Here is a 16,657-nt window from a genome sequence, read left to right as displayed (position 1 = left end):
ATGCACACTTTACAGCTCGTCAATTGGGGGTGGGCTGTGAAGTGTGCATCATTTTTTAGGGTACGCTAAAAAGCCTGAGTTTCTGGGAGAAAAAACCATGCAACTACTCTCATGAGATCGATTAATACAGTCACGTTGTGAAAAATCCTATACAAATTCCTTGTGTCATTAACGGGATTCGAACCAATGAGTTCAGTGTGGAAGGACAGTGATGTTTAATGTGGAAGGACACTTTCCAATTCCTTCGGATAAATTGAATATGACTTTTCATATTTACAATATTACACGTGTTTTATAAAGAAATCCTTTTTTCTGAAAGAAAAAAAAGTAAAGAAATCCTTTATCATTAACTGTTTTGAAAGTTCTTATCTTTGGAGTGAAACTCCTGGCTAAGTTTCTTAATAAAATTAATTATTATTAATAATAATAAAGCAATTTTATAATTTTTATTAATGATTGTATTTATTATCTAAGCTGGCTGTTACTGTAAAGTGTCAACAAATTTTAAATGAAGGAAGTACCTATAAATATACGCACTAGGTGGCGCCACAGCATTTGATTCTAAGGTTCACGACTAGAGATTTCATGATTGCTATACTGCATTGTCATTATAATAAAAGTAACTTCTTTATAGTTTAAAAGACTAAATATCTAATAGTGTCCATCGTAATCGTTGGACGCTATTAGACGTTGTTGAAAGAAAATTAATATTAATCCAAAGTACGTGAAGCATCTGCAGGTAATAGTGGTGTTTTGAGACCCGGGCGGCCAGGTCCTGTAGGCCATATGGCATGACGCTTAGGCTAACCTTTGGGTGGACTTAAAATTTACACCCACGCACATTAATTCTTCTGAGACTCAGAAGGGCAACAGTTGACCAGCAGGGTGGCAAAGTTTAAAGTTACCATTATAAAAAGGGAGTAGATTGACGGTGAGGTATTGTTCCCGGCAGCTGGGGTGTTGGCTGGATAAAGTGCAATGATTTCTTGTGGGAATTTTAGTGAGAAGGGGAAGGTGGAGGGTACTTCTTTCATTCTTTTATGAAAAATTTAATTTCTAGAGGTGAGTGTATAAAACATGCAGAAGAACCAGTAATGGCTTCTTTGTACAGCTTTGTTTTTCACTTAGCGCTGGAACTGAAATCAATGGTGATATAGCTTCGGCAGAAAGGAAAGTAGCCATCTGGTGGCCAGTTTAGCAATGAAATTTCAGTCTATACCGATCGAATTCTCATTTTAAAGTTATCTTTATGAAGGCTTGTAAAATAAAGGTATTAAACTTTGCCTGTGATTCATATTTTCAATCTTGGAACTTGGAGGAATTCCATAATCCTGGACTTGGGATCCCACAAAAGAAGTGCTATTAAAGTGTTTATTCTGAAATTGCAGAAGCCTTGGAACTATTTTTGATAGTCCACATTAAGCTCTTACTATAAGCAGATGATATGAAAGTTTCCATGACTATCCTGGAACAGTCAAAACTCACGAAACCTAGAAGGACAGCGGAAACATCAGGACATCGATAGAAACCCACAAAAGGCATGGCACATGACGTTTAAAATTCAGTACATTTGAATAAATGGAGTAGAGATTAAAAATATGATCCTTTGGGGAAAAAAAACTTTGCAGATGACAGAGGACATGTGTATGTGTACCCTGTCCATGGTGGCTTCCAGAAATAATCCATCTCTACCTTGTTTAACTGTGCAGGTCTACAGAACTGTAAAACGGGCCTGACATGTAGGTTAATGTGTGTTTGTGAAGTGTTAATGCGTGTTCTGCAGTGTGTGTGTTATTTGTGTCAGGCCTCTTTGCCACCAGGGAGCAGCCATCACCTGGACAACTGCTGCTCAGTGCCCGTCCACCGGCACGAGGAGCCAGACCTGTATTCCTTGCCACTAGAAAAGACAGTTGAAACTGAGTTCTTAAACACAACTGTCTTGAAATTGAGTTCTTAAACACAAAGTTGAAATTGAAAGCACTTTGTTTAAGAACCCAATACCCTGTTACATGTTCTGAAACTTATTATTTTTATTTATTTTTTATTATTATTTTTTTTTTACGCGCATCAACGACTTAAGCTATATTGCTCCGTATATATGGTCTGTGAATTGGGTGTGTGTTCTGTGGTCGAATTTCTGTTTTTGCTTGACGAAAAACCGAGTTTCCTGGAGAAAAAACCATGCTCCCCTTTTCTGAGGCCGACTAATTCAGCCACATTGTGAAAAAGGCCAATAAAAATTCTTCTCGTCATCGACTGGACTCGAACCCAGGTCTCTTCCACCCGATGTGGGGAGGACAGCTATTGTACCAACTATGCTACCCACGGGGTATTCCAGAACTTCTATCAGTCTTTTGGTAACACGCACTACTCCTTTGATATCCTTCTCACTGAGCCTCTCTCTTGTTCTACTAGAGCTAGAACTGTGTTCTGTCCATATATTTCCCTAATCATTACTTTAAAAGAGTTGTTCCCTTCGCAGGTTATTTACATTAAGAGATAATTACAAATAAACACACTGTTTACCACGTTTATTACTTTTGTTAACACCATCACGTTCTGGAACTTTTTACCAATGGTAAAAAGTTCCAGAACGTGATGGTGTTAACAAAACTTCTTAAATCACTTTTTGTTTAATTTTTGGCACACACTTACAATCACCCAAGATCCACTTGGGCTTCAACTCACTCTTGGGTAGAGGTTTTCATGGTTCTTCTTTTTTTCCCATGTCTAGTTTGTTCCTTTGAGATAATTTTTGCACTAACAGCTTTTCATCATCGAAGAAATTTGTTAGACAACCCATGGATGTTAAAGGAACAGGTAGGGGTAATAAATAAATAGAATAAAGAAAAAACCACGAACTTATTTTTAAGTATAAAGAACGACAAGGGAATAGGTGATGTGCGCTTATTTGTAATCACTGCGATTGAACTCTGTTCATAAGCAAAGAAATTATTCCAAATAAAAAGGGGAAATGGGAAAACCCTACAAAGCCTAATAAATGCTTTCTGTGTCGTTATGTGCCATCTTTGTTATTCATCTCTTGTTAGGCCGTATTCCCCATCCTATTGGAAGCCAAACAACACCCTTTACCAGACTGGAGAGGGATTTGGGGGAGTTACGGCAGCCAGACTATAGTGGAGTATGGAAATTTAATTGGACAGGTTCATAAATAATTCAGAATGCCCTCTGGCGGAGGAGGTGGATCTCCTCACGTGCAGCGGCTATTCCAGAAACCGTTAAAGTCACAGTTATTGTACGTCTGCAAACACACGTGCAGCAAATAAAGCCTGTTCGGAAGAGTATAAACAAGCAAAACGGGACTGACTGACTGTGTGTAAATCATTTTAAGCATTTATCCTGGGAGGTGGGCGTGTATAGGCATAGTTGTCTAAATATTTGTACGGGGACTATCCTACCACCTCCCCATCTCGATCTCGTCCTTTTTTTACTTCTACCTCATTTTCTCCTTTTTTTTTTCTTATCTTTCCATCCTGTTATGTTCTCCTCTCTCTGTCTTCGTATCTTGAACACTGCCGACCGCTTCCATGCTTTTGGTTGAGACAGAGATCATCTCAATTTGTATTTTAAAAAAAAGAAAAGAAAAGAAAAAGATATCTACACTCAAGAAAAAGTGCTTTCAAAAGAAAGGAGATACCCAACTGAAAAATGACTGAGTTAAAAATCAAAATAGCAACCCCATTAAAAAAAGAAAAACATAAAGTTAATTTTCACCCACTCGAATAACGAGACCGGTTAACTTGGCCATGGTGTCAAAAAAAAAAAAAAAAGTTCTTCCGATCAAAACAAGGTTCGAATTCAGAGCTTTTTCACACGGTGTTACTTTAGTTACGGTAATCGGCCAATATTTATATATACACTGCCCTATCATTAATATCCGGACACCTGCCTTTAGACAAAAAAAAAAAATAGCTTTATTGGATCATTTCGCATTTTGTGCTGAAACCTTTTGCTTTTATGACAGCCTTCAATCTTCGCGACATACTCTCAACCAGCTTTTTATAAATGTCAGGTGGTATGTTCCTCCACTCGGCCTTTAGCGCAGCCACCAGTTCGGCCTTGTTCTTTGGGCGATCTTGACGTACACGTAACCGACGATCCAATACATCCCAAAGATGTTTGATAGGGTTTAGGTCAGTACTCTATGCTGACCTATCCAACTTTTCCGCACCCATGTCCTCAAACCACTCTGTTACTACCTAAGCAGTATGGCATGGCGCGTTGTCTTGCTGATACAGGTATGGGCCTTCCCCGAAGTATTGCCATAATGTTGGAAGTGCATAATTTTCCAGGCTGTCTTGCTATTGCATAGCATTCATGGTTTGTCGATAACCACTAATGAGCACAAGCCAAACCATGAAAGGAGCTTCATACCATGACACTGCCTCCACCAAATTTCATTGTTGGGAGGATACAATCAGGAAGGAACTGTTCCCCTGGCATTCGGCACACCCTGGAACGGCCATCAGACTGGTAGAGTGCGAACCTCTTCTCGTCTATCCATAGGACTGTTTTCCACTGCTGTACAGTCCAGGATTCGTACTCCTTACACCACGTTAATCGGCGTCTAGCATTTGTTGAGGTGATCAATTCTGTTGGACATGTCATCTTGCCTGCCATCTTTTGCAATTGTCTGTTCGAAGCTCAGTGTGCATATTTATAGCAGGTTCTGTGACGTGTTGCATGCATAGGACCTGTATCCGGAAGGTTTTCCGGATATTAATGGTAGGGCAGTGTATATATACAGGGTGTCTCAAAAATACACGGCATAACTTCAGGAATGAGTTCCTCATATGTAGACAATAAAAATATTTTATGTCAACATAGTTCCGGAAATGCTTGGTTCCCGAGTTATTAACCGGAATGTCTTATCTCCCGCAGGTGATTTCCTTCATCACAAGGTACTGACAGAATCTGGTGGTTTTCCATTCCGACCATGTACTCAAATCAGGAGCAAGCGGATATGCACTTTATGTACGGTTTGGCGGACGGCAGTGCTCTGGAGGCTCGTCGTTTGTACCACTAAAGGTTCCCAGAACGAAGATGTCCAGACAGGAAAACGTTTGGAGGTATCCATCTCCGCCTTTATGAACATGGGACCTTTACACCTTGTGCTGCCCGCAGAGGACGACCAAGATCTACGACTCCTGAAGTAGAGGGGTGGACCAACTGCCTGGCCTCCACGCTCACTTGATTTAAACACACTAGATTTCTTCTTGTGGGGATCATTTGTGTATTCGACTCCGGTAGCTGATGTGGAAACTCTCCGCAATCGAATTGTGGCAGGTTGTGAGACAATACGAAACATGCTAGGAATTTGGCATCGTCTTTGCGAGTCCCTGAGACGTCGATGTGAGGCCTGTATTCAGGCAAAACTCGGAAACCAAGCATTTCCGGAACTAGGTTGATATAAAATATTTTTATTGTCTACATATGAGGAACTCATTTCTGAAGTTATGCCGTGTATTTTTGAGACGCCCTGTATAACGTTATTGTAGCATTGAAATATTTACATTACTACAATATTCCCTCCATGGTCAATGGCTGCAGGATATAGTTGACTCAATAAAGAAGAATTTTTTGAACTTTATAAAATGTATATATGATAATCTTAATGGAAAATCATGTTAATAATAATATAATAATCATCAAGGGATTGAGAGGTAGTTGTTTGTTTCTTCACTTCTGATTTGTTTGGAGAGGTCTGAGATGGAGTCTCGTTGTAGACTGGAGGAACATCTAGAGGCATCTTCATTCCGGACTGAGTTAGTCAACCTGGGGCGGAAGAAATAGAGCACGCCCCCACCTGGGATTATTCTGGCTTTTTCTTGAACCTATGTACATGCAGTTGGTGGTGGTAATGGTCATTAGAAAAAAAGACAATTAAATTGTGGCACTTTCTATTAACTTTATAGTAAAACTTTGCTAATTCGGACTTCACTGCTTAGGGACCTACCTTCTTTTTTACAAGGTGTGGCCATGAAGTTCCGAACTGGTGCAATAAGAAGAACACAAAGTGAAGGCTCTCAAAAACGGTTTTATTTTTATTCTAAGTAAACACCATCTGATTGAATGCACTTATTACACCATTCTAAAAGTTTCTGAAAAGAGTCAGCGAAGGCGTCCAAAGATATAACGTTTAGTTCTGTGGCTACGTTTTTCTTTATAACCTCAACATCCTGAAATCTTCCTTTGAGAGCAGTTTTCCACCTAGGAAAAGAGGAAGAAGTCCGCTGGTGCTAGATCGGAAGAGTAGAGTGGATGGTTGTTCTGTACAATTCCATGTTTCGTCAGAAATGTCTTCACAACAAGTGCGGAATGGGCGAGGGCATTGTCGCGTGCAACAAGAACGAGATGTCTCTCTAGAAATTACGGCCTTACCCGAGAAATGCGCTTCAATAGTATTTGAAGCACCTGTACGTAGAACGTTGCGTTAATTCTTCCTCCCTCTCTTCAAGTACAGATCTCCTGTGAATCACACCCTATTTGTTGAAAAACATGATCAGCACCGTCGTGATCCTGGACATCTATAAACGAAACTTTTTGGACGTTAGTGATGATTTTGAAGTCTTTAGGATTGTGTTGTCAAGTCTAGATGAAGTCTTCGCACGATGATACGCTTCTGCTCATCCCTAAGGGTGTGCGGCACAATTATTGCACAAACCTTCTTTTTCCCTAAATCTTCATGCAGATTTGAGGAATCGTCTCATTCATATCCAGATCATTATCAATCATTCTGAGGGTAATGACGATCTTTTATCACAATTTCCCGAACTTTTACAATCTGCCCTCATTTTGAGCGGTCGATGGACGTCCACTTCTTGCATCACCACAAACATCCTTCCATCCATCTTTGAAACGCATGTACCAACCAAACACACTGGTACATTTTATCTTTGAATTCTTTGTAATCAATTTTGTTTTGCATGTAAACATTTTCTTAAGGTTGTGTTTATTCTTTTGTGACATCACTTTCTAGATTGTAAATAAATCTATTTGTTTTGACCTGCGACTTGAAAAAAATTTACTAAATCATCATTATTCTGTCATTCGGACTTTTCGATAATTCGGATCACCCCCTTTCCCCTATTGTAACGAATTAGTGAGGTTTTACTGTATGTAAAACTGTACATAAAAAATTTAAAGGTTTTACTGTATGTTTGAGAACACCAGCTGGATACTGCCAAACCTCAAAAAATTGGTATTATGTTCAGTGGCTACTTTATTAGCCACCGAAAATTCTAGGGCCACCACTGGGTACTCCTACCCAGTGGTGACCCTGGATTTTCTAAGGGAAGGCTAGAGCAGTGTTCGGAGAATTATTAAACTTTAATCATCATGTTGCCTTAAAAAATACGCATTACTTTGATCATAAGGGAGGGCTATAACTCCTACCTGGGACCGCCACTACACCTACCTAATAACGAGTAGGTCTGCTTTGGCCCTGGCCCATCCTGGATTCGCACAGCTGTTCTAACGAACAGCAATGTCGAAAGCATGGCTTAACATCGAGATAAGAGCAGCAGCTCAATCAGAGAGAATCAGATGCAAGGTACAGAAGAGTCATTACTGATTAGTTCTGCTAGTCATAATTTTTTCCCGGTATGTCCGGCCAATGGCGAATTTGTTCAGGTCGGCGTCAAGTGGCTGGGTTTGCTTGAGCATCTGCTGAGGGAGGAACCTGTCCGAGAGATGGACTCGTGCTGAATGCGGGTAGAGCTTGGGATTGGCCTTTAGGGCAGCAGGGGGAATCCTCCAGCCACAGGTATCCCAGAATGAAGGTGCTGCAATTATGCGTTATCATCTTGACCGTTGCTACGAGGCGTTGGTTGTCGATTAAGGTGGGAAGCCGTTATCCCAAGAGTGTCGGCAAGCTGCGTGGTGCGAATCAGAGCTGGAAGGTTGTGCTTCCTGTTGGCCCACTTTAGGAGCCAGAATTCTGCTACAAAGAGTGGTTTTTTTATTGATGGTGCCGCTGAAGCCCAAATTTCAGCAGTATAGAGTAAAGATGTTAAATCGAAGTTTGGAATCGAACACAACGCCTAGGTCACGATGGCCGGACATAATTGGGACGAGGGTGTTGCCGACTGAATGCTGGAGAGATGGAGTTTGCTTCAGTGAATACATCATGAATTCGGACTTAGCAGCATTGATCTTGAACCCCAACTGGCAGAGGTAATATGTGACTGCGGTGAGAGTGTTGTTAATTTCCACTTTTACCAGATCTAGGTCTTGACTGGGGGTGATTAACCCCTAGCATTTTTGCTGTTATGGGCACTGCATCAGGCATGCATGTAAAATAATTTCACTCACTTTCACTGATTGTAATAAAGATATTATTATGAGAGTGAGTATCTTGATATCATTCTCATAGCTCAGTAGACACCGAATATGTACAACCGATGGGGAGATGGTAGATGAAAACAGAAGGCCCGTAAGGAACCCTCCTTGTGGGACTCATGCAGTGACGGATCTTGTAAGGGTGCGATCTCCTGTATGAAGCTTTGCAACTCTGTCATGCAGAAGAGAGGAGAGAAAGCATTGTATGTTCCCTGTGATCTGGAAGTGGCATTCCAGGAGCGTGAGAAGTTGGTTGACTTGGACGGCATCAAATGCAGTCTCAATGTCTAAGTAAGTAATAGCTAGTTTTTGCCTTTTCTCAAATGCTGACAAGATAGTACTCGTGGTCGCTAGCAGATTGGTGATCGTTGATCTGTTTGGAAGGGAGTAGTGAATTTGGGCTGGATTTCTGGGCAAGATCTGCTTAGTGAGGATGGAGAGTAAGGCCTTCTCAGGAGCTTCAGCAGGCTGGAGGAGTTGGAGATGGGTAGGAAGTGTTTAGGTTGCAATGGCGACTGAACTTTAGCTAAAGGTTTGACGAGATAGTTTTTCCACTGCTGTGGGTAAAATCTGGTTCGAGAGTAACTGGTTAAAGATAATTAAAAGGTATTTAAGCATGAATTGGTGAACTCCATCATCACCGGTGGCTGACGAGGCTGGTAGAGAATTGATGGCTACGATCAGCTGTTGTTTTGTGATCTGAATGATATTCAACACTACGTGCTGGGTGGGCTCTGTTGGTAGAGCCAGATCTGATTTTGGCACAGGATTATGGTTAAATCTTGCGACGAAATCGAACTACAATTCTGGATACAAATTGCAGAGGAAAGTTCAGGTTCACTTTCTTGTATGGAATTTTCCCTTTAGCCAGATCACGGTTAACGTACATTTTAATTGCCTGAGATTTCAGGCGGTTGAATTGAGCCCGTGCCCATGAATAAACGATGCGGTCATTGACATTTTGCGATTGTTTTCATATGCAATGGAGCTGTTGCTTCAGGTGGAAACTCATTTTGAGTTCTGTATTCCACCAAAGTCTTGTATGTGGACTGATTGTGATTTTTTTTAGAGGCAGCATATTTGGCAACCGTGTTGATACAGTTTGTGAGAATGTTCACAACTAGTTCTGGGTCACAAGTCTCTAAGGCCTCCCAGGGGATGGGAGAGGCGGCTCTGATGCACTTGTCTACATCAAGTAAGTTGAGGCTAGTGATGTCAACCTTTTTTATTGTCCTTCTATCTTCTAACCTGGGGGCTGGTAGATATGCAGTCACATGTATTGGGACATGATTAGAGTCAAATGACGTTTCTGCAATGTAATCAAGATTGCAAGGGATAGAGGCTAGAACGAGATCTAAAATGTTATTCCATCTGCTTGGTGTTTCATTAACAAGTTGTAGGTCAGCACATCTTAAGTGTGCAAGGAGATCCTTTTTCAGATTAAATAGATGAGGAGGCAAATTGAAGTCACCACAAATTAAGTGGGATGCAGCTGATTGATTAACCAGTTGGATACTTGAGGTTGATTTTTGCTGGGAAGGCGTTGTAATCTGGAGTTTGATTATTGCAGAGAAAACGCGAGATCTATCAGACTTTGAAAAAGGTCTTATTGTAAGTGCACGTTTAGCAGGAGCCACGATTCAAGAAACGAAAGACATAACTCGTCTAAAAGCATCCATCTGAAAGGTTTTTTAATGGCTGGAAAGAAATGGTTCTTCCACATCTCAAAGGTGTAAATATGGCAGAAAAACAATGCTTCAAGAGCAAAGCCATCGTATTCTAAGGACTGTACGGAAAAATAGGACATCCAGTGAGCAGCAAATTATATCTGAATTCTTATTTGGATTTTTTGGCGCACTAGCAACTACGGCTATGGTGCGTATCTGAATTCAACCAAGCCCACAACTGTCATATTTCAACCTGTACCATGTGCAGAGAATTGAATAAATTGGATATTGGCAGGCGCCTGACTATTCGGAAACTATTTGAAAAAAACCTTGCATGCAGTGGTGCTGAGAATGTCGTGATTGGACAGGGGAGTAATGGAATCGTCTTCAGCTGAGTGACTGTCATTGTTTCCTTCGAGCCGTGTGTTGCAGAAAAAAAAAATGTTTCTTCTTTTCCCGTGTTAACAACTTGTTTTAAGATATAACCATTAATATTTAAAGTGATTAACAATTAACAGAATTATTAGCAATAATTTATTAATAGTTAATAATAGGAGGGCAAATTTATTGGTGAACTATTAATTATTTAATTAATAACTCACCGATAATAATTAATTAATTTTTGTTAAGAATTTACAGACGAAGCAAGAGAGAATTATCATGCGAAACGTTTGATGTTTTTATGTCAATTATTTTCTCATCAGAAGGCCTGACGTAGCCGGGTGGTCAGGAACGAGAGCGCAGTAGCACACGCTCTTTGAGTGCACCATGGTTCCAGTTCGCATGACTGCTAAATACGATTAACGATTGTATTCGTGATTTATTGTAAACTCCTCTGACATGGTGGTTGTGCCTGAGTGTAAACAAGAATCTGGTGAGGCATATAATTAATGTCTTCAGACTCATTCCTAGGTTCTTTTCCCCACTGAAAAAGCGTAGATCGACAACACGTGAATCCAGCCTTGATTGCCCTTCGTGCAAAATAAAATATTATTTCCTAATCTGCTAAAATAGGCCTAATACAGCTTTCAGCAACCATCCCAGAATATGTCTCACAGATGTGGTTCCCATCTAAATTAGGCAAAACTAAATATTGAAACCTTATCAGAATAGTGTAATAATATAACAGATTTCAAAGACAGAAGTCGTTGGGCTTTAGTTTTTTGTTTCAATAAGTTAATTTGGAGTAAATTAGATCAGCTAGAATTGTTAGAGAATGTCAATCTTGATTACATAGCGAAAAAGGTAATTAAATTTTCTGAGTTGTTAAGATAGAACAAATTTAGATCCTGGAGGATCAGAATGAACCAATCACTTCACCATCTTAATCAGGGTGCGGACAACGTCAGATTTGTGAAGAGCCAGAGACTTGCCTGATTGGGGCATGTTATGATAATGGATGATAGCAGAACAACTAAGAAATAATGAAATTGAAACCTATCGGGAAGAGTGCGAGAGAAAGACCACGGAAAAGATGGATGGATGACGTAGAAAAGGACTTAAAGACCATGAGAATAAGAAGTTGGGGAAAGTTTGACTTCTGGGAGGGCTTATTGGTGGAACATCGAGAAGGCTGAGATCCACCCTGGGTTTTAACGCTATAAGAAGGAGAAGAAGAAACACTATGAATGACAAACACGTGACCACTTTTTAGTGTTATCAAATGCGCAAAATCCAGATAATGAAAGTACAAATAGTTTTTTTTTACTCATATAAAAAATTATTCAATAATTTTAATTAAAAAAAAAATTTATAGTCCCGAACCATCACATAGGATCAAATGAGTATACAATTACAGCTTTTCACAAGGATTTTTACCATGTTTTGTGCCTGGTGGTGGTTATTAACATTATTTCAGCAGGGGACCAGTAGAATTACCCCTGGTTGGAGGCTTATCACATCAATAGCACCAGGCATAACACCAACAAGTTGATGAGGATGCACCTTTTTCCTGTGTTCGAGGCTCTGTCTTTGAGGATTTATGTTGAACGGTGGGAATAGTTGGAGGCTGGGGATTTTGTCGAATAGGAATGCGATGTGATGCGATAATGTTCACCACGTGTTTGACTGCATGTCTTCAGCATTTCACTGGCTACTCCAATGGCCGAATAGAGTAGTTGGTAAACCCTTCTCCATTCACGAATCCATCCTTACTCAAACTGGGTATAACCGATTGAAATAGCAAATACGGTTACTTATGGATAAAGCATGTCACCTCTGAAATATTCGGTTTAGCTCGCCTACCTGAAAATGAGTGATACATCACAATGTCTACCAGAGGAAATTGTATAATTTACCAGGCTAACAACAGACTCTCATGCTACCCGAATTTGCTTCTCCAGAGAATCTCATGTGTGTTCAATGGTGTGGAGGTCTCGATGGTCATTGGCCACTCTGAAGAAAGTCCTTCATCAGTTCCGCTTTATGGTTTGGGGGGACTAGGCAATGTCCCATTTGTTTCATTAGAATTTGAGATTTTGAATTCTTAAATCTATATGTGGGTCGTTGAACATTGGAAACCCTGCCCTTCTTTCTTAAGTAGATTTTCACACAATTTCAGTTTACTGAATAACCCAATTGTTAAGGATCATGGAATATTTACACGATTTTCATTTTCAAAACTGACTTCACTATAGTATTTTAAAATTTCTCCAACCTTTAAGGATTATTCTGCATATTTCTGTTGAATAGATGCTATTTTCAAACAATCCACTTATCAGTGAAGGCACCAGACGGAAAAGAAATCAGGAGTTTATCATTGCAACAGCTGATTTCTTTTTTTAATTGGATGAAAGATGTGGTCGGATCTCGTTATCACAAAGGGTCAGGAGCTAAAGACAGTACGTGATACTTATCGACTTCCACACAAAGGATGGTGCGCATTAAGGAAAAATGCCATTTCCGCATTGTTAGACCTTCAAGAACTCCGTTAATACTCAGATTCTTCTTGTGGCTTCGTCTTTTAATTAAGGGAAGTGAATAACCCTCCCCAATCAGCTTGCCCATCGGTAAGCTGATTAAGGCAACTCTCTCTCAAAAAGTTATTTCTTAAATCTGCGTTGTTGTGATAGCTGACGACACCAGGGGTCAACATCTGCACGCTTATTACTGACATGCACGATACAAGACGAGATCTCCCAGATATGTGGCTTAAGTCGTCGAAGCATGCGTCCTGCGTTATTACACAAAAGTGTGCAGGGGGAGGTGAAGAGAGTGGGGGACTTTAGTTTTTCCACATCGCGGAATCGGTCTCGCTTTGCTAACAAGGAGAGTACAGATTGGATCCCAGTTAACTTTCATCGCTGTCGGATGTCAGAAGAGCGTTCGTTTCCAAAGCAGACAAGCTGTCAGAAAGAAATGTCACGTGCACGATTGACATGACGCAATACAGAAGATTCAGGTGATAACGTCCGGCCATTGTTGATTGCAAGTTATAATGACGAAGGAAAAGATGCTTGGCAGGTAAAAAGTTGATAAGAACTGTAAAGCAGGGGGAAAAGGAGGGAAGAGTAAAGCCCTTCAAAGAAAAGTAAATTCGTCTGCACATTCCATCGCTAACGTGACCTGGGCGATGGCCCTTGTGAGGACATCATTTGAAAGTTGTCAAAATAAATTGAGATTTTCCAGTTATTAGTATCCCATATACGTCATCAAAGCAGGCCGTGGTCATTCTTGCGTAACCATTGGCCATCTCCAATAGCACCTGACAATCTACATGATTCACTTCGGCTGAACAGTTTTAATTTAATGAAGGTGGTGGTGAGACCGTATGAAACTATTCCCAAAATGAATGAAGTTGGTTGTTTCTTCGTTGATTTTGTAGGATTAATCACGAATGAGTATCATATTTGGGAAGAAAAGAAGACTGGATGTCTCACACCGCCATCTGGTATCCGTGTAACTGAAATCGGATCGAGCAAAGCAGCCGATGCACCACGTAGAAACCATCTGGACTTCCCAGATGCCACAGATAGTAGCTGACACGCTATCTCCCTCACTACTAGACATGATGGGGGTCAGCAAAAGGGTTCAAGTGATGCGTTTGCGTGCTAAATGAGACAACAGCAATAAGAAGAGACATTTCAAGGACGGAATCTGAGAAATGTGCAGGGGAAGGAAACAGATTTGTCAAGAGCAGAAGGTGAAATATTTATTCGGGAATGATATAATCAGTCTCTCTTTTTCTCTCTCTCGCCTTATCCTCTTGCCAAGCGTGCTGTTATATTGTGATTCGCGAGTCCTAGTAAAGCTTGTGGAAAAATGATTAATCAGTGTTATTTAATAAAAAATTTACGTTACAATAAATCGTAGTGTGCCAATAAAGTGAATATTACGGTGTAATGTAATAAATAAAATAAATCATTGACCCATACAGGCAACCCAATCATAACCACGAGGCTGGAAGTCAGTTTTAAAGTTCTAAACTACACAACGAGTTCACACGTATTGAATCCACTGGTCTTCTGGTCCTGACCGTTGAAGAGAACTTTCAAATGCCATGTTTCTTTTGCCCTCGTACGGTTTTTCCTGGTTAGTTATAACGTATTGCAGCTTATTGACAAAAAGAAGAAGAAGAAAAAACAAATTCCTCACAGATAAGTAGATCCGAAACATAAGATAGTTCTTTTTCATATTGTGGCCATGTTAATCGATCTTTGGATGAGTTAAATTTTTTCTCATCTATTCCAGAAACTCAGAGATTCCAAAAATTGTTATTGCTTCGACTGAGAAGATGCTACAGTTGTTATAAATTCCATAGAATTTCAAGCGGTTTTCAAGAAAAAAAAAAACAAAAAACAAAGGATCAAATAACGATTCGATTTTGACCAAAGTTGGTGATAACGTCAAAAAAGAATTATAGAAATAAGTGATTAAATTTTCAAATGATTATAATCAGTGGCTCATCCGGAAATATTGTTTGGGTGGGGAGGGTGATTTCGTACGCCACATGTAGGACTGACTCGTGGCTGACACGTTGTTACACGTTGACATTTGTAAAAGCGTTTGACATTTGTAATGATACAATTTTAAAAGAATTGAACCACCTTAATGCCAAGTACATGTAAACTATTTATGGCTACGTTTCGGGACTTCCTGTTTCCTGTCTTCTGGCCTATTAACATGATCTGGGTGTGGAGTCTCTTGGTCCGGTTGGAGAAGACTGGGTACAAGAGACCGGACCAACCAGCTCCACGCTTGGATCACGTTAACAGACCCGAAGACAAGCGAGTTCCCGAAATGTAGTTATAAATAGTTTAAGTGTTTGGTGTTGAGGTGGTTCAATTCATTCAAAATCGTACCATTTCGGTAATAAATTACTTAATATACCACGTGATATACTAGTATAGTGTCTATAAATTCATTAACATAATAATTGAACAATCACATAGATCTCCTCTTCAAAGTAATTAAAACAGTAATTAGTTGTTTTGGGTCGCTTTAGTCCCCCTCCCTTTTGCTCCCCCGTATGTGTATCTATGTTTGTGATAAGTTTTATTTCAAATATCAGTGAAAAATGCTTACATTGTTGAAATTGATATCGGATGAGCGTTGAGTCTTGATGTGTACTCGGTCGAAGAAGTGTTGGATGTCATATTGGGGTATTTTTTTCTAGGCCTGTTTTAAATTGAGCTATCGTAAGTGCGGATATATTGAATTTGAGCTCAGGCGCCTTCCAGCAATATCTCAGACATATTCGATTGGGCACAGACCTGGTAGTCTCTCCTACCGTGGGAGGACATTCTCGTCTTGAAGAGACAATGTGGTAATGGTGGCAGTATGCGGACGGACATTATCCTGTTGGAACATCTCATTATTTATATTCGCCAAAAACTGGATGACCACTGGGTTTATGAAATTTTCAACGTGATAACTGGGTTTCCATGCTGCCTGCTACAAATATGAGAGTGTTTTTTGCCATACTTGATGGTTCCCAAAAGCATTACTCTCTCTCTCTCTCTCTCTCTCTCTCTCTCTCTCTCTCTCTCTCTCTCTCTCTCTCTCGCACTCTCTCAGGGTCACATGGAGTACAACCACGCTTCTAAGCAGAAGCGGCTGACCTGTTCAACAAAGACATCTGTCTGATATGCCTGTCTTGCCTTTCATTGGTGGTTCTGGAAGGTCCTGTGTCTGGTCTTCGAACATATGTGTTCTCCTTTCCATTATGTCTAATACTGATGGACTTTAGTTAACTGGCGTACAGAAATATCCTGGTCGACATTTCACCTTTTGTAAACCGACTATCCGTCCTCTCTCTCTCTCCCTTGAAGTCCGTCATTTGGAAATAACGAAGAAAATTTCCATTCTTCTTCTCGGCATTGTTCTTGGAATGTAATAAATTTTAATCAAAACCTATTGAAAAGTAAAATTATTTTTGTAAAAAACATAATTTAAACTATAGAATTTTTTTCCGCAAAGAATGTTATATTTCTTTTAATATTGAATCAAATTCCCTGAAAATTTAATAATTTATTCCTATAATTTTCTTAACATGACTATGTTAAGAAGATTACAGGAATGAATAAACGACCTTTTAATTTAATTTAATAATTTATTAATTTAATAATTTAATAATTTATTCCTATAATTTTCTTAACATGACTATGTTAAGAAGATTACAGGAATGAATA

This window comes from Mastigoproctus giganteus, chromosome 8, assembly GCF_048544385.1.
Source record: "Mastigoproctus giganteus isolate SK-2022 chromosome 8, ASM4854438v1, whole genome shotgun sequence".
Classification (NCBI taxonomy): domain Eukaryota; kingdom Metazoa; phylum Arthropoda; class Arachnida; order Uropygi; family Thelyphonidae; genus Mastigoproctus; species Mastigoproctus giganteus.
The sequence above is the reverse complement of the archived record's forward strand: the minus strand, read 5'-3'. Positions refer to the sequence as shown.